This window comes from Lactuca sativa, chromosome 8, assembly GCF_002870075.4.
Source record: "Lactuca sativa cultivar Salinas chromosome 8, Lsat_Salinas_v11, whole genome shotgun sequence".
Taxonomy (NCBI): Eukaryota; Viridiplantae; Streptophyta; class Magnoliopsida; order Asterales; family Asteraceae; genus Lactuca; species Lactuca sativa.
In genome coordinates, this window is record NC_056630.2 from 268,303,225 (window position 1) to 268,330,320 (window position 27,096).

Below are 27,096 nucleotides of genomic sequence, written 5' to 3' on the forward strand. Positions count from 1 at the left end.
GAAATGCCATGTCATAAATGAAGATGACACACATTTTTGCGTATCGTAATTTTAAATTAAAAAAAAATTATTTATGGATTTACTTATTTTCATATTAAATTTGCATTTTATGTCACATAATGGAAAATAAAATACCATATACAAATAATACAATGCATTGCACAAAAGTTAATGTTATACAAATAATCATTCGAATAGTAGACAAATGTAATACTACAAATAATCATTCCAATAGTAGACAAATGTAAGATTTCAACATTTTTTATATACTTAACTAAATTATTAGCCAAATTTCCTAAAATACCAACATACTTTTCTATGAAGAGCATTAACACTATTCTTTTCCATCAAAAACTTCAAAACCTGCATAATTAATTTAATGTTTAATCAGCTACAGGTCAATAAGGTAGGTTTAAGCAAAAGAGGTTCATAGTAGTAAGATTTTACTTACCACTGTTGTTAATGACATTGAAAGAAGCAGCCCAACAAACACCCCCTCAGAAGGATTATTACTAAATGAAACCACAAACAAAGTTAAAAAGTCAAGTATTTTGTGACAACCCCGGAACCAGGGGCAAGGCTGTTTTTACCCATGGTATGACCTAATACATGATAATAAAGACTTGTTTAACAAAAAGAAAAATGATTTCTCACGTGACATCACTATTAAGAATTGATGAAAGAGGGTACTCCACACTGTATTGCCAACAAGCTTGACACCAACACCTAAAAGCTGGAAAAAACAATAACATAAATAAAAATAAATGTAAGATTTGAGATAACAGATGCATAATTCACATGTCTACTTTTACCAATTTATTTTATGCAACATATATGCAGCTGACATGAATGAATTATACAACAAGTTAGGAGTAAAATAAGGGATGGTTGCATATTTAGTATGATAAATAAAGAGATTTGTGGCATAAGGGTGCATAAATAATAAAAAGCAAAAAGGAAGAGGAAAGCTGACTTACATAATCAGCAAATTTCTGAATTGGTGCTTTTAACATAATACATAAGAGTGGTCCCGAAGGGATAGCTGGCAGCAAAAAATCTCAGGCAAAAAAAATTCCAGGAGAAAACAGTTAGTACCTCAAAAGCAAAGGTTTTATAGGGTTAGGCATGCACCTGCAAGACAGGGACTAAGATTATAAGTGATGTGAATGGGACATAGTAATTAAAGGAATTTTTGTTACCATTGTTCCATGCATAGTGGTTGGGGTAGAGTGTTTTTCCATCACTGTTAACACGGAAGGGTCCAAGTTCTTCCATGGCTCCATATCCAAGCAACAAGCATCCTAGCCCAGTAGAATACCTTCATTAATAGTGGTTCGATCTTACTCTAAATTTTGGTGCATTTGGATGATGATCTTTAGAATCTCCATTCTGATTCATGAATATTCTAATTAATTTGGTATTGTAGAATGTAGATTGGTATCTGCATTATTAAAGTTCATAGGACTTACTACTGACTCACTTTTCTTTTTTTAATCATTAGCCTTATGCAGCTCTCAAAGCTAGAGAATATCTTGATAAGCCTGCAATACATGAGACAATGGTGAAGGTATGTAGATTATATCTTATATTTCCTACACAAATATAGACAACTGTATGCTGATGTCATTATGCAGGTTAGCGCTTATCTGCTTGGAGAATACAGCCATCTTTTGGCCAGACGACCTGGGTGTAGCCCAAAGGACATTTTTGTCATTATACATGAGAAGCTTCCTACTGTATCGTGAGTATTTCTATTTCTATACATCTATGTTTTCTTTTGTGATCATCATCCATTTTTTTTTGTTTCTACAGGACTCCAACAATATCCATTCTTCTCTCAACATACGCAAAGATTTTGATGCACTCTCAACCACCAGATCCCGAATTACAAAACCAGATCTGGGCAATATTCAGCAAATGAGTTTATAATAAATAGGAGCTACACTTTTTTTTTGTATATGCAAAATTTGATAATATTTAATTTCACACACATTGACAGATATGGAACATGCATTGATACTGAGATACAACAAAGAGTTGTACAGCTATTCATTTTCAATAGCACACTTGCAAAAATTTTAAACTTTTAAAACCCATCTTAGAAGGACTAAAGGTTAGAAAGGAGAAGTAATGAAGCTATGAGTTGAGAAAAGAGTAATCACAGCAAGGTCTCTAAAACAGACCTGCTGTTCAAAATGGATTTACTCCAAAATCTAAAACAGAAACATAGCTTTAACTAAATTTTATAGGAAACTATGATTATTCAGGATTCCAGAACTATAAAGAACTCCTTCTAACTCCAAAGGATGAATTAAATATGAATTTTACAAAAAGGTGTATCACTTCTGTCTCCAACAACACAGTCAAGTGAGGTTGGCCAATTCTACCCAACTTGTAAGTAGAATTCGTCCATACCAAAATTCAGAGAAGTAAAGGACATACAAATGAAAGTCTCAGAGTTGGAATTGAATGAAAAGCATTTCCCAAGCTCCGGATATAAAATTCACATTGTGGACAATCACAACACTAGTAAAAGCTGGTGACTGCCCACTGATCTGGAGTCTGGATCAATTCTAACAAATTTATAATTGGAAATAACACCCCATCTGCTCCAGATCTTAAATTCATAATATCAGGAACATATAGAAACTTGGAATCACTCTGGATCCTTTTCCAAGCCTTATAAATGATGAAAACAAAATGACATATCAGAACAGACCCGAATCAGACCTAACAGCAAAGATTCCATTCTTGCACATAGATAAAGTCCTTACCAGTGAGGTTGGCCTGCTTAATAAAGTTAGCCAACTCAATTTGTGAACTTTGGGAACTGGTTTGGGGTCCGTTTGAGTTCTATAACTCAAGGTATGATTTTTACAATATGACTATAGATCTGATGGAAAACAGAATCATAGGCACCCGTGATTCCGTTTGAGTTCTGTAGCTCAAGGTATGATTCAAAGCCCTTTATTTTAAAGACAAAAGATCTCAAATATACATGAAAAGGTTTCTCATGAAGTGTGATCTTATGCTTGTTTTCTATATATAATCCAAAGAAACACAACCATTAATTTAACCAAAAGAAACTCAACACAATTTAGATATCATGATTTGTTACTTACCCCTTTTCTGTCGGAAGGACGAGGTGCTAATTCCTTCTTGGTGACAACATGCCCTTTATTTAGACCCACAAAGAGTCCTGTGTTTGGCTGTTTTGGAGCCATTGGAACCTGAAAACATAAACATATATTAGCGTAAAGCAACATACACTTCACAACAGTTCATCAACTTAGCCTATGCAGTTTTAATTCAATATGACCTGAAAACCTTACAAGCCTCAGACTACAATCAAAATGCGCAATATATATTCTTATTAAACATGAAGCTGATTACAAGATATAAATGAGTTTATGCGTGCCAATAAGTTTGTAAACACCAGCAAGCTTATAAGCACATGGAAAGCATCTCGGAACTATAAGAAGATGCGGGAAAACTAAAAGTACACTGAGGGAAGAAAAACAACCTGGGCAAGAAGAATTTGAGACCAAGTAAACTTTAGTTGCTGTACATTTTACTTGCTTCTTGAAAGAAACCCCCAAATTCTTAACTCCACACCGGAGGAATATCACGTGATGTACGTCAACGAGGATGTAAGCCTGAAGTGGGCCCTCAATTCTACAATAACAAAAAGTGTATCTTGTTATATGTAACAATATGATGAAAACAATGTAAAAGGGGTTGAGTATTGAGGTGGTTTAGTAAATACTTTGCTTTCCAGACGAGATTCTATCAACTTCAGCTTCTCATCTAATTTAAACATCATCAGAGTTGGTTCTGTAAGAATAATTTCATGCAACAAATGTGATAGTCATACTAATTTAAACATCATCAGATTTGTTTCTATAAGCATGTGTAACTATTAACTCGAGAGTAACAACACAATATACTACTTGTCTTCATTTTCAGATAAGGTGCAATGGCGTTGCTGTTCAAGGTAATATCCAATATTTTTCCTATTTTTAAAATTACTAAATTACCAATATCACTTATCAGTGTGCATTCTATTCATTACCTATGTTAATGTTACAGGATCCAACAAAGATTTCAGCGTATCGTGACAAAAGGTTTCCAGGAACACAATAAGAATATGAACACGCACTCCAAAATTCAACAACCGTATACATTGGCAACATGTCTTTCTACACTACTGAAGAAAAAAATGGGATAAACCTTGTTTAAGAGATTTATCAATTTCTGAATCTAAGAGAAAAATTAATATTAGATCTGGAGGCTGATGAAGTTAAAGCAAACAAGAACAAGGAAAGTTTTTTTTGGAGATTGTAATATGGCCTTATGATGTCTTCCAAACAGAACCGAGGCAGTTAGCCCAAAAGGGTAACACAGGCTCATGTAACCCACAACTTCATCCAACTCATGCAAGTGGTGCACTTGGATTCATGGGATCTATTAATTGACCTACTTAAAGCTCATTGCATACCTCCCAGAGACTCGTTTATTATCTCTAAATATGATAGACAAACTAAACTTCAAGTCAAGAAACCTGCACAAAAAAGTGAACTTATTTTTATCACAGATTAACACATAAAACCCAATAAACAAAAAGAGAATCAGATCATATAAATTAGATATGAAATAGAACGGATAATGCTCATTAGAGAAAAGGAAGCAAAAGAGAACATTTCAATGAATCTAAAACCTATTTCCACTAACAATTAATCTTAAAAAATGAGAAGCTGGAGAGAGAACTAGCACATACCAAAGAGAATTTTCAACTGGGGAAGGAGAAAAAGAAAAAACAGAAAAAAAAACAGAAACCCTAACCAACCTTGGTCGTTGAGATGATGGTGGAGCTTTTCCCTTGACGCAAAACCCTCCATGGTATCAAGCTCAATCTCTGTAGCCCTACGATCTGCCATGTCTAAATCTCTCTCATCCTCCAGAGAATCGTCCAACCCAACCGACCTTCATAGCCATTTCTATTGATTTCCAACTTGATATCATAAATTATGTTTCAACATGAGAGTGTGGGGAGGTTTCAAGAAGAACAGAGCAGAAGCAACAACGCAAAAGATAACATTAGGTATCGAGGGATAATTGAGTTTGTTTAAAAAGGTTATAAAACTCGTAATAAAGGAAGACAAACCTCTGGAACAAATAAAGAAGTAGAATGTTGATGGTGATTGACCATGGAGTTTCGAGACCTTGATTTTAATGGAGCTACTGTTCTACTTGATATGGAAATCACTCTAAACTGTACCCCTTTGATCAATTTCATGGCCTGGTGACCAAAAAACCTTCGATTTCACTAAGAACCGGAACCCTAGTTCCAACAATAGTCAATTTTTGGTATTTGATTGAGAGAGAGAGAGAGAGAGAGAAGAACGATTGAAAGAAGGTAGAGGAGAGCATGGCGGGGTTTTTAATTTTTTCAGAATTTCATTTCCCCCTTTCCCCCACTATTAAAGGATGGAACGCGCGTTCCATTAAAAAATATAAAGCGACATCCTTAGACGACGCGCATTTTATTATAGGTGCCCTCCGTGTTTTTTTTAGACACTAATTTAAGGGCGCGCAATAATGCGTGTCTTCTATCCTTAAATTTTTTGAAGAGATGACATTTTTCTAATGTCACTCTCCTTTGCGTAACATAGATCAATGAGCGTCGTATTTTGCGCGTCGTAAAAGGCCTTTTTTCTTGTAGTGCAATTATCTTATTAATTGATAAATATCTTCAATTAGATTAAAAATATAGTCAAATATATCATATAATCAGATTAATATTAATCTAACATGATAAGGTAATTATCCCAATGCAAAAAACAGCAAGAAATCCCGAGATAAGCACTATCTGACGCGCCGACTCGCTGAGTCACCCTCTGGAACTTGCCGAGTAGGGCTGACTCGCCGAGTCAGGTCGAATAGTGAGGCCAAAACATGATTTTCAGTTACATCAAGCATCAATACAATAGAAACCAATCATGGCTCTGATACCACTGATGGGTTTTGGTCATAAGACATCCTATGTGCTCATACAAACCCTAAAGCTTGGATCTAGGTTTCTCTATTGTACATACTTTGATTCCAAGACTATATACCCTAACTCTAGCATATGGAAATCAGAATTCACATGTAATTAGGTTTAAGAACATACCTTGATTGTTATATAGCAATAACAATCCAATTCCTCCTTGAATTGACCTTGGAAAGCTGAGAGTCACAAGTGTCACTCCTCTAATGGCTTACAAACACCATAAGCAAGTGGAGAAGGTATAAAGAGAGAGGAGGGAGGTTAGAATTCGTCCTTAGGACCTCTTGGGAAGGGTTAGACGAATTCCTAAGCCCTAGGGGGTTTATATAGGTGTAAAGATTAAGGTTTTAGTCCTTATCCTTATCTAGTTGCTTGTCCACCAAGCAACCATAAGATAAGTCCTAGAAACCCTTATCCTAGTCGAATTCTAAAGGATTTACACCTCAAATTCGTTCACCATATATATAAGATAATCCTTACCTTATTTTGTAACTATCACATAATTACAATTCAGCCCCTCTAGTTTAATTAATTACACTTGATCACAAAATTAATTCTTAATTAATTATTGACCAATATTAATTAAACAAATATGATTTCTCCTTTAATATATTATTCTTATAACATATTAATAAATCATAATAACCTCTCTCTCTTTATTTATTTCTCCATTCAAGTTGCTTTGGTGAAGGCAACCCAAAAGGACCATGCACCATCGGGTCAAGTACATACCAAAATAGTTATGGACTTAGACACTAATCCAACAGGTCCATGAATATGGGTTTACGGTCTAAGGATGTTCTTAGACCGTAAACTCATGTTTACTCCCCAAAATGCAAGTTTTTGGTGTTCTAAGTCCTTTCGTGTAAGCCCCTAAGTCATTGCTAAGCATTAGAAGTGTTTGGGAGGGTTTTTGGGCATCAAAACCCACTTCCAAGGGGTTTACGGTTTTGGGATGCTCCCAAGAACGTAAACTCATGTTCTTGGGGGATTATGGATGATTAAGCCACGAATTTGCAAGCTAGATAAGATAAACAACGAGCTAGGAAGGTTAACTTACCGATTTGAAGCTCGAAGGGGCGATTTTTGACCAAAACTTGTTTTGTAGAGAGAGAAAGTAGAGAGAGAGAGAGAGTCTAAGGTGGGAAAAAGGTGGGAATGAAACCCACTCCACCCTTATATAGGGTGGAGTTTATGGCCTAGCTGGGGTTCACCTAACACCAACCGCGAACGGAGTTTTTCACAACTATTATTAATCACGGCAAATTTTAAAATTGTACCGCCCTAATTTTGGTTCGCTTGACGAATATTATTTAAAATATTTCAACGAGTTTAATTCCGGTCAAAAATATATTTGGGATAAATTTGGCTAATGTTTGACGTAATTAATTTCGACGTTAAAACAAACGGAAATTTTTGGATTGTCACACCTTGCACTTGTAACAAAGTGTTTTCGTGCACTAAAGGGCCTTTACTTACTAAATTGGTGATAAAATGACTAATTAGACCCATCATGTGCCACTATATGTTACATAGGATCCGTGGGCGTGTTCAAGTCCTCACTTGACACCTAGCATCCTACCCGACATTCCATCCACTCCACTCGCTTCAGGTGAGTTCATACCCCTTAATTAACCTTTCAAATGTTTTTAAATGCTTTTATGGGGGGAATACTGTGACAACCCGATATTCAGAGACAATGTAATGTAACGCCGGTCAAATTTAGGTCAAAATATAACTTTCCTAAAATCCTATTTGGGTTAAATAAAGTGGTAGGAATCGTATCAAGGTTTTCATACATATAAAGAACCCAAAAATCCAAGTTATAACGAAGAAGTTATGACCATTCTAAGATTTCCGACAAAATCGGCAACACCGATTAAACGAAAAACGCGAAGTTTCAATACAATAGTTTTTAGCCTTAAGGATCTAAATGAAAGTTGTAGATAACATTAAACCGTGAGCGTACATAAAAAGAACGTCCAAATCTGACTTCGTATGAAGAAGTTATGATTTTTCCAAGATCAGGATATAGCAGTAGGTAGCTAAAAACTCGAAATAGAGCTCGAGAGACTTTTGGCCAAAACAACCTAAATGAGAATCGAAGATCTCAATAATAGTAGCGCAACGGCGAAAAGTCTAACGAAAACGGACATCGGATGAAGAAGTTACGGAATTTTAACGGACTTTTCGTGTCCCCGCCCGTTATAAATAAATAATTAAAAATAAAGTCAAAATTTTCCGATGAAGTCTAAACGAGAGTTGTAGTTCATATTTTCAGCTACGCGTGCGTATAAAGAACGCCAAAAACGGAGCTTGTACATGAAAGTTACGGATTTTACAAGTTCGAGGCCCGAAATCTGAGGCTGTCAGGCTTGCCACGACATGGCACAAGCTTGCCGCGACCCGGCAAGTGACTGAGGGCGTCCAATCAATGGAAGAGGATAAGTTTGACTCCCCACGACGTGGCCAACCCTTGCCATGACGTGGCACACCCCAAAAACGCCCCTATAAATAGATTTCAAGGGCTCCGAGTTCCATTGCTCAGTTCCCTTCTTTCTCGCACCGAAAATATGCATTTAAGCCCCCGAGACCCTACCAAAGCCCCGTTTTTCACCTTCAAATCCCAAAGGAAGGTTTTGTGTTCCCGAGATTCCCGAGTTTCCCAAGAATCCTGAGATTTCTTGCGTTTTCAACTCTTCCTATCGAAGTTCTGCTCGATTCTTCTCTCGACTACTTCAAATCAACCACTTCAATCATGTGAGTTCATACCCCTATAATCCACACTTTTAAATGATTTGTAAATGATTTTATATGATTTTAAGGGGGGGAATACATGTAAAACACACGATTATTATCGTGTGTTATATAAAATTTCATTATACACTTTTTATCAACGAAATCATATGTGATTTATAACTATTATAGCGAAACTTTCGTATGCAAAATATATCACGATAACATCATATCTTTTGAAATGAAAAATGTTGTTATATATGTATAAATCAAACACTCTGCTTATACTGTATGTATATGTGTCCATCTTAGGCACTACAAAAATTATACTTTTCATAACAAGTGAGCATTTCACTAGGGATTACTATACAAACGAGGAACACTTTTAGAAAACTATAATAGGTATAGTTCTACGAGAACATCACGAACTTTTACATACTAGAAATACTATTTCAAGGAGATACATTCATATACAAGAACAAACGAACATTTTCATAGGTACTTCAAATAGTTTTCACAAATGTTTTATAATAGATTCAAATAGTTTCCTTTTTGAATCTGTTATAGTTGTGCTTCAAACAAAGGTTTTCTCACACTTAAACTGTCTTGTCAAATGGTTTTCAAATCGATTTATAAACTGACATCAAGTCAAAAATTCTTATTTATTAAACTTTTCAAAGGTTTTACAAAACTTCTTTTATGCTTTTATATTATAAATTGCATGCCTCTATATGTATAGTTATATAAAAAATGTTTAAAAGACTTAGGAAGGCTATCCACCCTGTTTCCTTTTCCTCGATTTGGAGTGGTCTGGTGGGATATCGGGTACTCGTCCGGAGGTCGTTTAAATATTAGTTATATATCATGTGTACATATATAGTCATAAATGTTCCATCAGTTAATTCAGTTCCGACACTCTTGGGTAGCAAGGGTGTACAAACCTACTTGGACACTCATCAATTACATTCTAGTAAACTATTATAGGAATACTTTAGGAGATACAAAACATTATCCCTATTACAAGAAATTACACCAGAGTCAGTTCCTTCATGAGTCTAAACTACATGCTATATGAAGGGATACTCATACAGAGATTCCTCTTACATGGATACACTTATATGGATACTCTTACAGAGATTCCTTTTACATGGATACACTTATAGGGATACTTTTACATAAATACTATGTGGTAAGAAACAATAAGGGACTAACCATTCCTAAACTCGGTTGTTAGAAACAGAGGTAAATGGACATCTACGGATGTCTACGGTTAATACTTATACTAGGGAGACCTTTACGGGACTAACCATTCCTTCAACCTGCTGTTAGCTACAGAGGAAAATGAACATCTACGGATATTCAAGGTGAATACATTTCGGTAGTACCGATGTCGTGTTTATCCTAATACAAAAGGATAATACTTATATGGCTATATTTTCCCTGTTACTTTTATTTTGTGATACATTCACGTAAACGATGAAGTAGACTATATATCTTGTTAATAGTAGTCATAAAGGGGAAAACCATCTTTGTTAGAGCAAAACATACAAGTCTTGGTAGAAGACTACTTTCAAAATAGTCAGGTTTTGGTTAAAGACTACTTTAAAAACAGTCAGGTTTTGGTTAAAGACTACTTTCAAAACATTCAGGTCTTAGTAGAAGACGACTTTTTATACTAGTAGAAAATATGGGATTTTCTAGGAGTTTTCAAAACATATACAAACAATTACATTGAATTATTTCAAATGTTATCATCAAACTTATATGAACAATGACATTAAATACTTATGAACTCACTAGCTTAAATGCTAACCTACACTTTCAAAATAACTTGTATTCTCAGGTCACCAGTAGACAGGTACGATGACTAGGTTATGCGAAGATGGAGCAGTCAAGACTCGTCTTTTAATTTGATTATTTATCATTTTGTCTTATTACTATGAAAGAACACACATGTATTAAACTATTACTATTAATGAAATGGACGATGTTGTTGCCTGTTTACTACTTTACATTTGTTGTGATACATTACATGACGTCCTCCGCCCCAGAACGTTTCTGCCTTTCTCAGTTTTGGGGTGTGAGAAATACAAGTTGAATCCAACAATTTATAGTATCAATCACATGTGATTTGTATCTTACAACCATAAAGGATTTCTATACTTTTAACCGTTTTGCCATCAAAACTGTTTTCAATGTTTATCAAACTCATTTTCATGTTAATTTGTTATAAAAAAACTATTTTCAAACTCTTTTAAACTTCTTATGTTTCTAGAATATATCCACACCAATACATTTATATAAGTAAGACTTGAAGGACTTAGGACTGATAGCTCGCCTTATTTCCTTTTCTTGTTTGATTGGGGTCTTAGGGTAATTTGTTATCTGCCCAACTCTCGTTGAATTCTTAGTTATATATTGTACGTATTTGTGTTGGATATGAATACATTCACTCAGTTCAATACTTATGAGTATCCAAGAATGACTGCAACATGCCAGTTAACTATAATAGGTATATAGTTAAGGTTACCACTCCTCACTACTACTGCTATGATACTTACCACGGTTAGTACTATTATGAGTTGCTACATGTTAAGTACTATACAGGAAGAATACTATATGCTATACAAAAGAACACTAAATATATTATACTGAGAAGCACACTATACACTAATACAAGAGAACATACTAAAACAGAATGTGAGACACTATCTCTCTATACGGCACTTTACTGCGCCTTCACTGTGTAACCTTAGTCTCCTTGAGGGAGAGTGGGCTCTACGTGTATAGATCTATACAGGGCGGACACTCACACATCCCGACTGCTAGCTACAGTCCGAGCCGACTAGGCCCAGGGATGATAACATGCTACCACATTTCATATGACCTGGAGGGTCATGATACATTCGATCGCCTATCTGCATGGTTACATACAGATTCACATTCGGAACCCTAAATTAACAAATTACGAATTAATGGTAAAGTAGACTCCCCGAGGTGTACTAAATACATATCGCTACCTAGAGTCTGCGGTTATTTACTATTCAATCGGCAGTAACACTGCTGGAATAATACATTATTTTCCCAATTACTTTGTTCAAATGAAGTCCAAACTATATTTTTATAATAATTAAGAGTCTAATTGGGAAAACGTTTACATACTCAAAGGATCAAACCTACAAGTAATCAAGTCTTGGTAGAAGACTACATTATTAGAAAATATAGGATTTTCTAGAGATTCACACTATTTTCAAACTTGATAACAGCTTTCATGTTACACGATTGTAAATGCTTTTATACATGTAATGACACTAAATCCTTATGAACTCACCAGCTTTATGCTGATACTCGTTTTAAAAATAACTTGTATTCTCAGGTCGGAAATAGACAGGTACAGATGCAGCTTTCGAGAAGACGGAGCGCATACAAGACTCCTCTTTATTTTTTATTATACTTTTTGGTGTCTACAAATTGTACAGAACACGCTTGTATTACAATTACTATATTAATGAAGTGGATGTTGTTGCTTGTTTTTACTATTATGCATTGTTATGATATTGTACATGACGTCCTCCACCCCAGAACGTATTCCGCCGTTCTCGGTTTTGGGGTGTGACAGATTGGTATAAGAGCATTGTTTATAGTGAATCAAGTATATCAACCCATAACAGATATACGAACTATAAACACATCGGGATTTAAAACACTCTGACCAAGAATATATACTTTTAAATACTAGAATATTTAACTAAGTATATATATATATATATATATATATATATATATATATATACATCCATTAATACAAAGGATCAGTATCATACTAGTACAGAACAAAAGTATGAAGACTGTTGGACAGAACAATTGGGCTTAGACATATAGTCACATCTGGGCGGATGTAGCCTGATCAATTACATTTTCCTAGGAGTGACTAGCATGTGCCTAAGAGTGATGGTGATGTTGCAACAAGTCTAAAAACTTACCCACACTACCACAAGAACGTTAGAACAAGAATACTATAGGAGTATTCTGCATTCTATTAACTACATATGTGAGAACTAAAAGGGTCGTTACTAGTAGGGCAATAGTTTCTAAGTGGATACACCATGGTTACATGTGACTAAGGCGCTATAGACTTAGAATCTATGACCTTTGCTTCATTTCTTGTTCTTGTTTGATTGTGGACTTAGAGTTAGAGTCACTTATTCGAAGGTCTATCCCGCTTCGGTTAATGATTCCAACAGATCCATCTTTTATCATCTGCCTCTTGATTTGCCAATGAAAAGTGGAGACCAATTTTGTTGGAGATTTACAGTGAGGAAATGGGAACAGCGGCTTAAGCCATTAGGTGTAGGCGCTTTCCAGAGGTGGAATCTTCTAGTTCTTCCTATTTGACCCGAAACCGATCAATCTAGCCATGAGCAGGTTAAAGAGAGCTCTAACAGGCCTTGGAGGACCGAACCCACGTATGTGGCAAAATACGGGGATGACTTGTGGCTAGGGGTGAAAGGCCAACCAAGATCGGATATAGCTGGTTTTCCGCCATGTAATTGGTATGCACTATGCAAGTATTGGGTCGGCTAATAATGATCATCTTATAAGTAATCTAGATTAGTGCGTCTATTAACCTTTCTTTCCCCATTCTCGCGTAGATAGCATGGATGGCTTCCACCATCCCGGCGATCCGTACTATCCAAACCAAGGCATTGGAGGATGGCTCGAGGAAGATTTAGAAGATGATCACCCGATCCCTTTGGATGATCACCGTGCAGAAGGCTTTTCGGATAGCTCCGACTCCGAACCAGAAGTCAGCAACCTGCCCCCAGTAGCTCCAAACCCTAACCCCCGTTCAGCATTTCAAGGTCCCACTCCCATGTGGGCAATAACCTTGAACCGATGGAGCAATGAACAGGGTCAGCCCTTACCTTTCAACGGCGACCGAAGCTTCTACAACATAAGAGAGGGAGGTTTGGCGGACCGAACCTTGCCCATCATGATCCATAGGATTGCCAGGAACGTCGAGCACGGTCAAGCAACCATTGGCAAAGTTGTGGAGGTTGATGCCAACTCTAACCTTAACACTGTCCGTATCCACCAGCTGAAAGAAGCTATGGATAGGACTAGGAGGACCAATGAGGCTCTACAACAACAACTAGCTGCATCCCGAGACGAAGTCAGGGAACTCCGGGCGCGTCAGAGAGCATAGGAACGACATCTTCAAGAAGTTGTGCGCTAACTGGTTGATTTTAGGGTTCGCCCAAGGGATAGCCGTCGCCGGTAAAAGATGTCCACTTATCTTTCCCTTTTGTTTAAGGAATAGTCTTTTCTCCTTCTATGCTCGGTAGAGCACTTATTTGTAAACGTTCCTAACTTTGAAAGTACTCTAATTAGCCCTGGGACCATATCCCTTGGAGTTTACAGCTGTAAACTCCATTGGGAGGGTGATTATGGTGATTTCAAGTCTCAAACATTTCAAGGTTAAGATCTATGTTGGGTTCTAGGCATAAGGAAGGAGTTAGGGTGTCATTTGACCCCTTTATAGGTGTTTACGGCCCAAGAACTTGTCTTGGCCATAAACTCCTTAATATATGTGATTCCTTATGTTCTCTAGGCCATAAACACTTTAGAGTACTTGTCCTAATTTAAGCCTAAGCCTTAGGAAGTGTTTGTGGCATCAAAACACCCCTATTTAGAGTTTTCGGCCCATGAACCAATTGGCCATGTGTTTACGGCCGTGAACACCCCTAGGTGTTGGTATTTTGATTGCTTTGGGTCTTAGACAGATCAAGGTAATGTGCTATGCTAGTCTATTGGTTCAATGAAGGCATTTAGGGCACTATGGGCACTTAACATGGAGTTCACGGCCCAAGAAGCTCCTTGGCCGTGAACTCACTTTCATCCATGTTTTGAAATGATTTTGGTGTCCTAAACATGAAATGAAGGTTTCTAGTTCGAGTTCTAAAGCTTTGAGGGTCATTGGAACCCTTTAGGACCTTAAAATGGAGTTTACTCCCCAAGTGTTCTTGGGGGGTACACTCCCAAATCTTGGGTTATCAATCTACTTTTGATGTTTTCTATTCTCTAATTTACTTACATACAAGCCTAAGTTAGTCACTTATCAAGGAAATGGGACTAGATAGCTCTTAAGCCACTTTTTGGAGTTTACTCCCCAAGAACGTTCTTGGGAGGTAAACTCCCGGATCTCACATATTTGACATGTAATCTATGTTATTAAGCTTATAACAAGCATTATAAAACAACTAGAGAAGTGTACTCATGATTTGGGATGAAAACCCGAAGATCCGTGAGAGAGAATTTTGACTTTTCTCTAAATGGAATTCAACAAATGAACCAATTTGGTTCAGAATTTTATTTATAGTCCGAATATATTTTTGGCAGAAAATATTTTTATTCATGGAACGAACTCTAGTGTCCTAGAGTATTGGAATAGCAGCGTTGCACAAACCCTAGTGCATCCACTCTCCTAATATCTCCTTAAGTGTAAATCCTGAAAACTGTCAAACTTACACTCGGAGTCTGAATTTTCACTGTAACTGTTCTACTTCTATTGGCTTCAAATGGTTGGTTCAGAATGGAAATTTCGGGTTGTCACATCATCCCCCTGTTGAAGGGAATTTCGTCCCGAAATTAGAATTTAAGCAAGGAAGTATGTACAAATGATCGAGTCGTGAGGAGGAAATTTCCTAATCGATTGATTCTAGCGTACCTAAGTGAAATCGGGTTCTCGGTTGGAATTCCAACGAACCTTCACTAACTGGCAACGGCGTTGTTTCGTTCGCTTGACCTCTCGGTCGAGGGTCACTATGGTTCTAATACGAAGGCGAGGATCTCGACGAGTGGACTTTCAGGAGTCCTAACGGAAAGGTATGGTTTCACGATCGAGACGCGAAGAGTAGTATGTACGTTACTGAGTTCGCGGAGTAGGTCTAGTTTGTGCGAGGCACAGGACCGATTCTGATGAGAATCCTGGAGGTCCTAACTATATTGGATTTAGCTTTCCACGCGATCCAAAGCGTATTAAGCCATTCTCAGAATGAGTTGACCTAAAGAGCTTGGTCACTCACTTGGAATTCAAAAGGTTCCTCTTCTTGCTTAACTTCCCAGACAAAGGCCACCCCTTGTTGGGTCAAAGTCATACGGGTTTCTGTAGCTTGCAAGGAGTTCTGAATGAACTAAAACGGTAGGTCGGTAAGACCTAGAATTTGGCGAAAGACTGTCGGCGTCTCTGGTGTCGATAAATGCTCAACGGTTTTGACAAATTGAAAGAGTGCTCATAATTTCTCACATTACTAACAGTGTGTCATAGAAATTTGACTTTTCAATTTTAAAACTCGTGCCTAGAGAACTTCGCTAAAGTTCCTCTATAGGAAATGTTTCCCTGGGTTTTCTTCTTACTACGAGGGTAGATAAGTAAGTCACTACATGGAGAAATGACGAATTGATCCAAGTAAGAAAGACGTACTCTACTCGTTTAGCTCATGAAAGCTATGGGCGTATTGGTCCTATCCGAAGGGTATCACTACGGACTCGAAGTGTCCGCATCGAGTTCAGGAGATAGTCTTCCGGACATCTTTCTCTAACACTCGAACTGGTGATATTCGGATCTCAGATCCATTTCTGAAAGTAATTCTTTCCTTGTGTTTGCTCGACCATTTCATCTATGCGAGGCAGGGATAACGATTTCTAATGAAAAATCTTGACGGAGTCCTCGATATCCGAGGCACATGCGATGCAATCCGTCAATCTCTAGGAGAATAAGACTGAGGTCCTCTAGGATGAGAAGCCTAATCTTCTAATTCTATTTATGTGTGGTTCGCTAAGTTGTCTGCACTGTTTTTGAGTCTCCGTAGGTGTTTAAGCTGTAGTGCGATCTGTTTACACGAGTCGTACTGGGTTCTAAGTTTGTTCACATGATGATGTGATTACTCGTAGTCTTAAGTAGTTCTCCGTCCTGAAGTTCATATTAGAATTCATACATGGTTTCACAATCACAACTTCGGGTATACGAGTCGTATATAATTAAGATTGAAAAGGTAGTCGAATAACTGATTCTTCTTTAAGCTCACATCCCATCGGGGAAAAAAGAAGTTAAAGTGGAATCATCAATTCTAAACCTGTAGAAGCTTGATTATATATCACCCTTATGTATACCTTCCTCAGTGATAGATCAATCGCATGGATCCTTGGATTAAACTTGACGTACTGCACGAGTGGTACTTCGGGGATTTCTTCGGAAAGAAGATAACTAAGAGGTACTCCTGGCATGAGTACTTCGGTGTTCTGATATGACGGCTTTGCTGGAAAAGTGATCTAGAAGAAAGAGATGTACGTATGAAGCGTTTTTCTTGAGGATCAAATTTAATCGATTCGTATGATAATGTCGAAATCATACTGAAACTTAAAGACATAGATTTGAACATAAGACGTTTACAGACAAAACACAACCGTGCAACCATGAACAGAGTTACAGTACTTTAGATTTACCACAAGACTATTGCTGCGAATAAGATATACTACAAAAGACAAGTATACGCAGCACGAGAATCCCTATACAGACAGGATCTTGCAAAAGGTAAGACTCTAGTTGCACTAGTTCTGGATAGTTTATAAGTCTGTTACAACGAAACGCCTTAATTACATTAACGTGGTTTCTGGAGCAGGCTCTCCTGCAGCTATGATCCTGAGAATCCTCCCATCTGCGCCAGAGTTCTTCGCTATGGGGCAATCCTTCTTGAAGTGCCCTAACTCACCGCATTGATGGCATGACTGTCTAGTACTTGCATTGGTGACAGGATTGTGGTGTTTAGCCAGTGTTATGTGGACACGAGTGCCTTCCTCGTTACTTCACCTTGAAAATTGCTTCTTAAATCGTTCTGCGTTATAACTCATCTTGTGTGTAGGGTCAGTCCCGATGAAAGGGACTTGAGTGATGGGTCGTTTCGGTGCTCCACAGTCACGAGCACGGTGCCCTATGTTTAGGCAATTGCAACATTGCATCTCATGGCAAACCCCATGATGATGGAAACTACATTTATCACACTTCGGGAGTTTTCCCTCGTATGGCCTGCTCGGTATGGGAACGGCAGGGGTTTCCACTTGCTGCTGTTGTATAGCCAGCTTTTGGGATCTCTTGCATTCTTTCCGGGCTTGACGCTTTCGTTTCTTGTTCTCTGCTTTTCGGCTTTGCAAGTCTGTGACTGTTACTGTTTGGTGACTTCCTGGATGGATACCACGATTGGAAACTTCATTCCCATCAGCAGCATTGACTGTGCTGATAGCGCTACGGTGCGCAAGGACCGCGGTTACGGCAGCCACCACGGCAGATGTAACTGTTGTTTGAAAGGTAGCGGCGTCCATAGGAAAAGCGGATGTTTCCCTGTTCGACTGATTGCTTCCGGATGACGACATCATTCTGTAACACGAAAGATAAGGATTTTGTGAGCGATTCTGGTTGACCCTGATGTACTTAGATTGTTCATGTAAAGAGTACGACTATGTTCTCGAAAGTTTGACCTACATCCCTATGATGCAGTCCGAGTACAGAATGAAAGTATGTTCGCGAAGGTTTGACCTACATCACTATGATGCAGTCCTAGTACGGAATGGAAGTATGTTCATGAAGGTTTGACCTACATCCCTATGATGCAGTCCTAGTAATGAGTAGAAGTAAGTTCGTAGAATGGTCTCAAGACGTTTGTAGTTCGAGCCGAGGTATCGTGGGTTGGTGAATAACAAGATCCAACCACTGAAAGAGACTTGGAAATGTCTCAGGAGATGAATCACTATAGTCCAATGACTTGACTAAAGCATGTTTCAGATAGACTCCAATGAAAGAATGATAAGAGTACTTGAATGAAGAATGACACAGAAGTTAGCCGGCTGTCAATATCTTTGATATTCACGATGTATAGATTCGGGAAAATGACCTTGTAAAGGTCATACATCATATCCACAGAAGATAGTTCCTGACAGCATAAAGACCTAACTAAAGTACTTACGGTACAGGATAATTTCATAGAAAATGCCACATCGGGCATAGACAGAAAAACACGATTCCTTTTTATAAGGAAATAAAGTAAAGCGTCTACTACTGGCGACGGTCATCCCTCTGGTGAACACTCAGTTTAGCCAACTGACATTCCATGTCAAGTACGTGTCTTTCGTACACCCGCTGGCGTACTCGGAGCTCTAAGACTTCGGCTTGTGATTCAGCCAGTGCTTGCAGCAGGGTTTCATGGTTTCTCTCTGATCTCTCGTGAGCATCTTCTTAGACGAATGGTGCAGAGGGTATGCATTCTCACATTGGCGACAACTTCGGTAATCTGATGTAGGATTGTCCTTCCTTGAATCTCATTTCGGGCCACTCTGTGGACCAAGATTGGCAAGACTCTATCTGCTGAGCCCCCATTGCTCAAGTCGTAAAAGCTTTGGTCGCCATCAACTGGCATAGACTGATCTTGTCCTTGGCTCTATGTTTCCAAGCATTCCACTCACTCAGGGTCGGGCCATGAAAAGCCGGACTAGGGTTAGGAATTGGAAAGGGAGTTGCTCAGGGTAGGTTCTCAACCTCTGGTTCGGAATTAGCATCATCTGAAAGGTCTTCATCATGGTGATCATTCAAGGGGAACAGGATGATCATTCTCTGGTTCTTCTCCAAACCAACCAACTATGACTTCATTTGGAAGATACTGGTTGCCGAGGGGATGGAGCCCAGCTATGTTTTCTATGCGAGAATATAGGGTAAGAGATTAATTATTAGACGAACTATCTAGATAATTATTTAGAAAATCTTCATTAGTTACATCGCTATTTGTGAAGTGCATACCAGCTATATGTAATCTAAACAGGATAGACTTCGAATAAGTGATCTTAACTCCAAATTCACACAGAATAGGGGTAAAGTAAAATTTTCACAGATTCTAAGTCTATAACATCCTAATTACATGTAGCCTTAGTGTATCCACTTAGCAACTATCAACTTAGTAATGAAGATCCCGTTATAGTTCTCAAGTATAAAGTACTTATAGTAACACCAAATACTCCTATAGTATTTTAATTTTAATGTTATGTTCTATTGTTCTCATTGTGGTAGGGTTCGTAAGATTTTAGCATTGTTGCAACCACACAATTAAACTTAGGCACATGCTAGTCAACTCTCGGATAATATAGGTGATCAGGCTATATCTTCCCAGTTTTGACCATATGTCTCTAAGCCCACTTGTGTTACCCAACAATCGTAATTCTTTTGTACTATCCTAGTGACACTGATTTTAGTATGAATGCAGCACGTATACTTACTTAAATATTTTATTATTTAAAGTATAAACTCTTGGTCAGAGTATTTTAATCCCTTATGTATTTATAGTTAGTATATCTTTTATGGGTTGATATACTTAATTCACTATAAACAATGCTCTGATACCAATCTGTCACACCCCAAAACCAAGAACGGCGGAAACGTTCTGGGGCGGAGGACGTCATGTATAATATCACAACAATGTAAAGTAGTAAACAAGCAACAACATCATCCATTGCATTAATAATATAATTATTATACAAATGTGTTCTGTCAAATTTTGATAAACACTAAAGCATAAATCAAAATGAAAGATGAGTCTTGAACAAGCTCCATCTTCCTTTCTCCTTGCATCGGTACCTGTCTATGATGACCTGAGGATACAAGTAATTTTGAAAGCGAGTATCAGCTTTAAAGCTGGTGAGATCATAAGTATTTAGTGTCTTAATTTGTAAGTAAGTATTTGTATGTATGAATTTGTATGTAAGAATTTGTAAGTATATGAATTGTAAGTATTGAAAATGTTTGTAAAACAACTGTAAACATTTGAAAAACCCTAGAAATCCCTATGATCCCTATTAGTAACAAAAGGAGTCTTCTACCAAGACTTAACTGTTCTCATGTAGCCTTCTATCAAGACCTAACTGTTCTGAATGTAGTCTTCTACCAAGACCTAACTGTTCTGAATGTAGTCTTCTATCAAGACCTAATTGTGATAGTATTTCCCTTTGGTACTAGGGCAAATAACAATGTTAACTGAAGACATCCGTGGATGTACATTTACCTCTGTTGCTAACAGCTAGGTATAGGAATAGTCAGTCCCCAAAAGTATACCTGTAATGGTATCAACCGTTAATAGCTAGCAGAGATTCTAGGAATGGTCAGTTCCGCAATGTATCCTTGGGTACTAGGATATTAAATCCAATCTATCTCGTCGATTATGTGATTGAATCACAAGGTAAAGATAAGAATGAGGATTATATAACAGAATCTATACATATAAAATGTACTAGTAATTCTTGTAAGTGTACTCATGTAGATGTGATCATGTAATTGTACTTATGTAAGTGTGATCATGTAATAGTATAGTAATGTATTGTAATGTTCTAGCTGTAGTGTACGTGCTCTCTATCTAGCATGTATAGTAATGTACTGTAATGTTCTAGCTGTGGTGTACGTGCTCTCTATCTAGCATGTATAGTAATGTACTGTAATGTTCTAGATGTGGTGTACGTGCTCTCTATCTAGCAAGTATAGACTCATGAATGAACTGACTCATTGTATGGTATCGCATTCTAGTAATAGTTCTAGTATCATCCTAAACTACCCCTACGGTAGTTTACTAGTAATCTAACTGGTACGTATGAACATGGATGTATACCCTTGCTACCCAACGGCATTGGATGAACTGGATAGACCTTTTATGACTATATATGTACACATGATATATAACTAATATTTAAACGACTTTCGGACGAATACCCGATATCCCACCAGACCACATCTCAAGCGCGAAAAGGAAATATGGTGGATAGCCTTCCTAAGTCTTTTAAACATTTTTTATATAAGTATACATCTAGAGGCATGCAATTTATAATATAAAAGCATAAACAAGTTTTGTAAAACATTTGAAACATAATTATTATCTTAAGAAAAGATCGACTTGATGTCAATCTATAAAACAATTTGAAGGCATGGGTTTGATAAAACAGTTTAGTATAAAGAAACATTTGTTTGAACACAATTGTAAATAAGTTTGAAATGTAATATACAGAGTAAACTGTACAGTGTAATAAGGAGTTTAAAACATATAAAATGTTTATAAAAATCATTTGAAGGAAACTGTTTGGTAAAACGGCTAATAAGTAGCCAAATCATTTGAATGTTGTATATTAATCACATGTGATTGATGTAATAAGTAGCATAATTCTACTTATTAATCACATGTGATTGATATAATAAGTAGCATGATTCTACTTGTATCCCCCCCCCATAAAACATTTAAAAATAGTTTAAAACATTAGTTAAGGGGTATGAACTCATCTGCAGTAAGTGACTGGACTTGAACGGACTGTTATCGTAACGAAGGATCGGACAAGTGCTTGGTGTCAAATGAAGACTTTAAACACACACAATGATCCTAATCACATATGAAGACATATGTATATAAATAATTAGTGATTAAAACACTAATTATACAAGTATAAACATTTAAACACGAGGAAAACACTCTTGGTCAAGTGCTAGGAGGCTAATGGGTTGCAACAAAGGAGTGCAATGCCCCTAATGGGAGTTTATGGTCTAAAGACCATATGTCTTGGAGTTTCCGGCCCAGGGGAGTAAACTCCTGGCCGTAAACTCTCAACCAAGTCCTATAAACTCATGTGGTGAATTGCTTCAAGGCTTAAACAAGTGTTTGGGCTTCCTATAAACTCCTTTGAGGAGTTTATGGACCTGGGACCATATCCCTTGGAGTTTACAGCCGTAAACTCCATTGGGAGGGTGATTATGGTGATTTCAAGTCTCAAACATTTCAAGGTTAAGATCTATGTTGGGTTCTAGGCATAAGGAAGGAGTTAGGGTGTCATTTGACCCCTTTATAGGTGTTTACGGCCCAAGAACTTGTCTTGGCCGTAAACTCCTTAATATATGTGATTCCTTATGTTCTCTAGGCCATAAACACTTTAGAGTACTTGTCCTAATTTAAGCCTAAGCCTTAGGAAGTGTTTGTGGCATCAAAACATCCTTATTTAGAGTTTTCGGCCCATGAACCAATTGGCCATGTGTTTACGGCCGTAAACACCCCTAGGTGTTGGTATTTTGATTTCTTTGGGTCTTAGACACATCAAGGTAATGTGCTATGCTAGTCTATTGGTTCAATGAAGGCATTTAGGGCACTTTGGGCACTTAACATGGAGTTCACGGCCCAAGAAGCTCCTTGGCCGTAAACTCACTTTCATCCATGTTTTGAAATGATTTTGGTGCCCTAAACATGAAATGAAGGTTTCTAGTTCGAGTTCTAAAGCTTTGAGGGTCATTGGAACCCTTTAGGACCTTAAAATGGAGTTTACTCCCCAAGTGTTCTTGGGCGGTAAACTCCCAAATCTTGGGTTATCAATCCGATTTTGATGTTTTCTATTCTCTAATTTACTTACATACAAGCCTAAGTTAGTCACTTATCAAGGAAATGGGACTAGATAGCTCTTAAGCCACTTTTTGGAGTTTACTCCCCAAGAACGTTCTTGGGCGGTAAACTCCCGGATCTCACATATATGACATGTAATCTATGTTATTAAGCTTATAACAAGCATTATAAAACAACTAGAGAAGTGTACTCACGATTTGGGATGAAAACCCGAAAATCCGTGAGAGAGAATTTTGACTTTTCTCTAAATGGAATTCAACAAATGAACCAATTTGGTTCAGAATTCTATTTATAGTCCGGAGATATTTTTGGCAGAAAATATTTTTATTCCTGGAACGAACTCTAGTGTCCTAGAGTATTAGAATAGCAGCGTTGCACAAACCCTAGTGCATCCACTCTCCTAATATCTCCTTAATTATAAATCCTAAAAACTGTCAAACTTACACTCGGAGTCTGAATTTTCACTGTAACTGTTCTACTTGTATTGGCTTCAAATGGTTGGTTCAGAATGGAAATTTCGGGTTGTCACAATAGGTAGCTTGTAGTTAGCACAAAAAAAAATACTCCTATAGTGTTTTAAGTCTAGGTTCTATTGTTCTCATTGTGGTATTGTTGGTAAGTTTTTAGACTTGTTAACATATCACAACCATTCTAGGGCATATGCTAATCACTCCTCGGACCAGCATAGTTGATCAGGCTATGCCACTCCCAAGACTGACCATACATCTCCGAGCTTACTTGTGATATTTAACAATCGTAATACTTTTGTTCTTGTCATTGTAACACTGATTTTAGTATGAATGCAGACTTGTATACTTAGTTAAATATTTTATTATTTAAAAGTATAGACTCTTGGTCAAAGTGTTTTAATCCCAATGGGTTTATAGTTAGTATATCTTTTATGGGTTGATATACTCAATTCAATATAAACAATGCTCTGATACCAATCTGTCACACCCCAAAACCGAGAACGCCGGAAACGTTCTGGGGCGGAGGACGTCATGTAAAGTATCACAACACAGTATAATAGCAAACAAGAAAACAACATCATCCATTGCATTAAATATATAATTTTAATACAAGCGTGTTCTATACAGTTATAGACACCAAAAATGTAAATCAAAATAATAAGATAAGTCTTGAATGCGCTCCATCTTCTCAAAAGCCGGCCTTGGTACGTGTCTACCGATGACCTGAGAATTCAGGTTATTTTGAAAGAGTTTTTCAGCATTAAAGCTGGTGAGTTCATAAGTATTTTAGTGTCGGTGTTTGCATCAAAATGTTTGAACGCGATTTTGAAGTATGAGTTTGTAAACATTTGTAATAAAAGTATATGAATGTTTGTAAGTGTTTGTAAAAGTTTGAACTTCCTAGAAAATCCTATATTTTCTACTAAAAGTAGCCTTCTACCAAGGCATAACTGTTTTGTATGTTCGTTTATTGTAAAAGTGTGTAATTTTCCCAAGTGTAACTATCATTATCAAAATATAGTTTGTACATTAATGTTTAAGTGAAATGATCACTATATTTATATATGAAAAGGGTAAATTAACGTAGTACTGTAGTGTTGTATTATAGGAACTATTGTTGTACTAATTACCTTAAACCGGATTTATATCAAGGTATTATGTGATTAATTGTACCATGCTATCGACTATGAAACACGACAATGTAAGTCGTAAAAAGGTATGACATTTGGCACCCGCAGACCTGCAGGTCCAGCTGTAGCTAGCAGCAAGGTGTAGGAAAGTCAATCCAGTATAGATCTATACGCAAACTCTCGCTCTCCCTCCAAGAGACTCTGGCTACAACTCGGGCCATAACATTGAAGGCATGCTCCGATACAGTGGATCACATTTATGTTAATGTATTCATGTATATGTAATGTATTGTTACTCGTTCTAGTATCGTTGTATATGTTCTCTTTCTAGTATAGTTGAATATGTTCTCCTTCTAGTATAGTTGTATATGTTCTCATACTAATATTATGTATATGTTCTCGTAGTAATAAGTACTGACCCATGAATGAACTGACTTCTTGTATGATTCGTGGAACTAAAAGTAGTAAGTAGTATAACCCTAAACTATACCTATTATAGTTTATTAGTAAATTTGAGGAATGACAGAATGTACTGAACTGAGGTATAAATCTTTATGTCTTATACATATACACATAATATATATGTAGTGGACATGGTTTTTAACAATTTATAAGTTTAAAAGCTGTAAAGGAAAGGTTTAGTACAGAAAGAGAATTTGATAAAGAGTTTGATATGTAAAATAGTTTGATAACAGTTTATAGTCATTTGTTTGGTAAAACGGTTTAAAGCATGAAAAATCCATTCGCATGCTAGTTATTAATCACATGTGATTGATCTAATAACTAGTATGGTTCAACTTGTATCCCCCCTAAAGCATTTAAAACATTTAAAAGCATTTCAAAGGTTAGTTAAAGGGGTATGAACTCACTTGATGTGAGTGGATTGGATTGAAGTGTCGGATATGGTGCTAGGTGACAAATAGAGACTTGTACACACGCACGAGCCTAGTTATCTTATAATAAACATATATATAACTAATTAGCCAAATTATAACTAATAAATTAAGTTGGGACACCCTAGAACATGAAAACACTTTGTTTCAAGTGTTAAAGATCACAAGGGTTACATCCAAGTGTTTGTAGGGCAAAGCTAGAGTGTTTGGGGTTCAAGGGTAAACTCCTTTGGAGTTTACGCTTTTCATGACCATTACCCAAGGAGTTTACGGTAGTAAAATCAATGGTTTATGGTTGTAAACTCTACACTTTATGACCATAAGTTGTTTTGAGGTTTTACAAGTCCTTTGAAGCATTTCTACATGGTGGTTAGGCCTTTGGAAGGGATTAGGGCACCAATACACTCCTTTGAGGAGTTTACGGCCCCAAGGTCATTTCCTTTTGGGTTTACTACCGTAAACCCATATGGAAAGTGGTATTGTCATGTTTTCAAGTCCTTATCTCAACAAGGTAAAAGTGTAGGTTAGATTTTAGGCCTAAGGAAGGAATATGGTCCATTTATACCCACATTGGGGTGTTTACAGTTTTGGGAGATCCCCAAACTGTAAACACATATAAATGATGGACTTTGGTGTTTTTCATGGCTTAAACACATCAAGGAAGGATTTAAACATCAATCTAGGGCTAGAGAGAGACTTAGGCACACTTTGGTGCCCTTACATGGTGTTTACGGCCCAAGAACATTCTTGGACTATGAACACCTTTCTCTTTGTGTTCTAGGGACATTTTCTTGATGCAAACATGTATAACAAGCTTGATAAGACTCTAGGATAGAAGTACTTACTATATGGAAGCTTGAAATGAGCTAAAAATCCAAGAACACTTAGTGTGTGTTCTTGGTGTTCTTGGTGTTTTTGGAAATCTAATCAAAACACAAAAATGGATGGATGAAAAGATGTACAATCACTAGATTAAGTGTTATACCAACATGAAATGGCTAGAAACACTTACTAGTTTGAAGATCTTGAATAAAATCTTGGATGATACTTGAGAGTGTTTTAATGGTGTTCTTGAGAGTAAATGTAAAAAGTGACAAGTTTGGGGAGTAAACTCATGCTTAATGCATGAGTTCACGGTTTTTGGAAGATTTTTCGGCCCAAACATAAAAGTTTGGCCATGAACTTCTAAGACACGAGGTATTTGCGACTTTGAAATTTCAAGACCCGAGACGGCACTTCCTTTCACCCGTTCGTTTAAAGAATAATATTAAAATAATCAAACAAACTTTAAATTTGCTAAAAATAAGTAATAATGTAATTGACTTATAAATTGAATTGATTGACTTTTAGGGTTTG

The 27,096-nt window shown here is 37.1% G+C and overlaps 2 long non-coding RNA genes across 3 annotated transcripts; one reads left to right on the plus strand and one right to left on the minus strand.

Annotated features, from left to right (window-relative positions):
- Positions 1-463: 463 nt before the first annotated feature.
- On the minus strand, positions 464-4,929 carry LOC111902328 (uncharacterized). 2 transcript variants are annotated; one of them, XR_008225525.1, is made up of 8 exons: positions 4,499-4,929; positions 3,767-3,834; positions 3,524-3,675; positions 3,123-3,230; positions 1,481-1,541; positions 1,200-1,389; positions 978-1,131; positions 464-733 (listed from the first exon to the last, which is right to left on the minus strand). It is a non-coding gene; the product is annotated as an uncharacterized LOC111902328 (long non-coding RNA). The 2 variants fall into 2 exon arrangements; XR_008225524.1 differs by having other exon boundaries at positions 3,767-4,929.
- Positions 1,477-1,919, plus strand: LOC128127622 (uncharacterized). The gene is made up of 3 exons (XR_008225523.1): positions 1,477-1,567; positions 1,635-1,741; positions 1,813-1,919. It is a non-coding gene; the product is annotated as an uncharacterized LOC128127622 (long non-coding RNA).
- Positions 4,930-27,096: the final 22,167 nt, after the last annotated feature.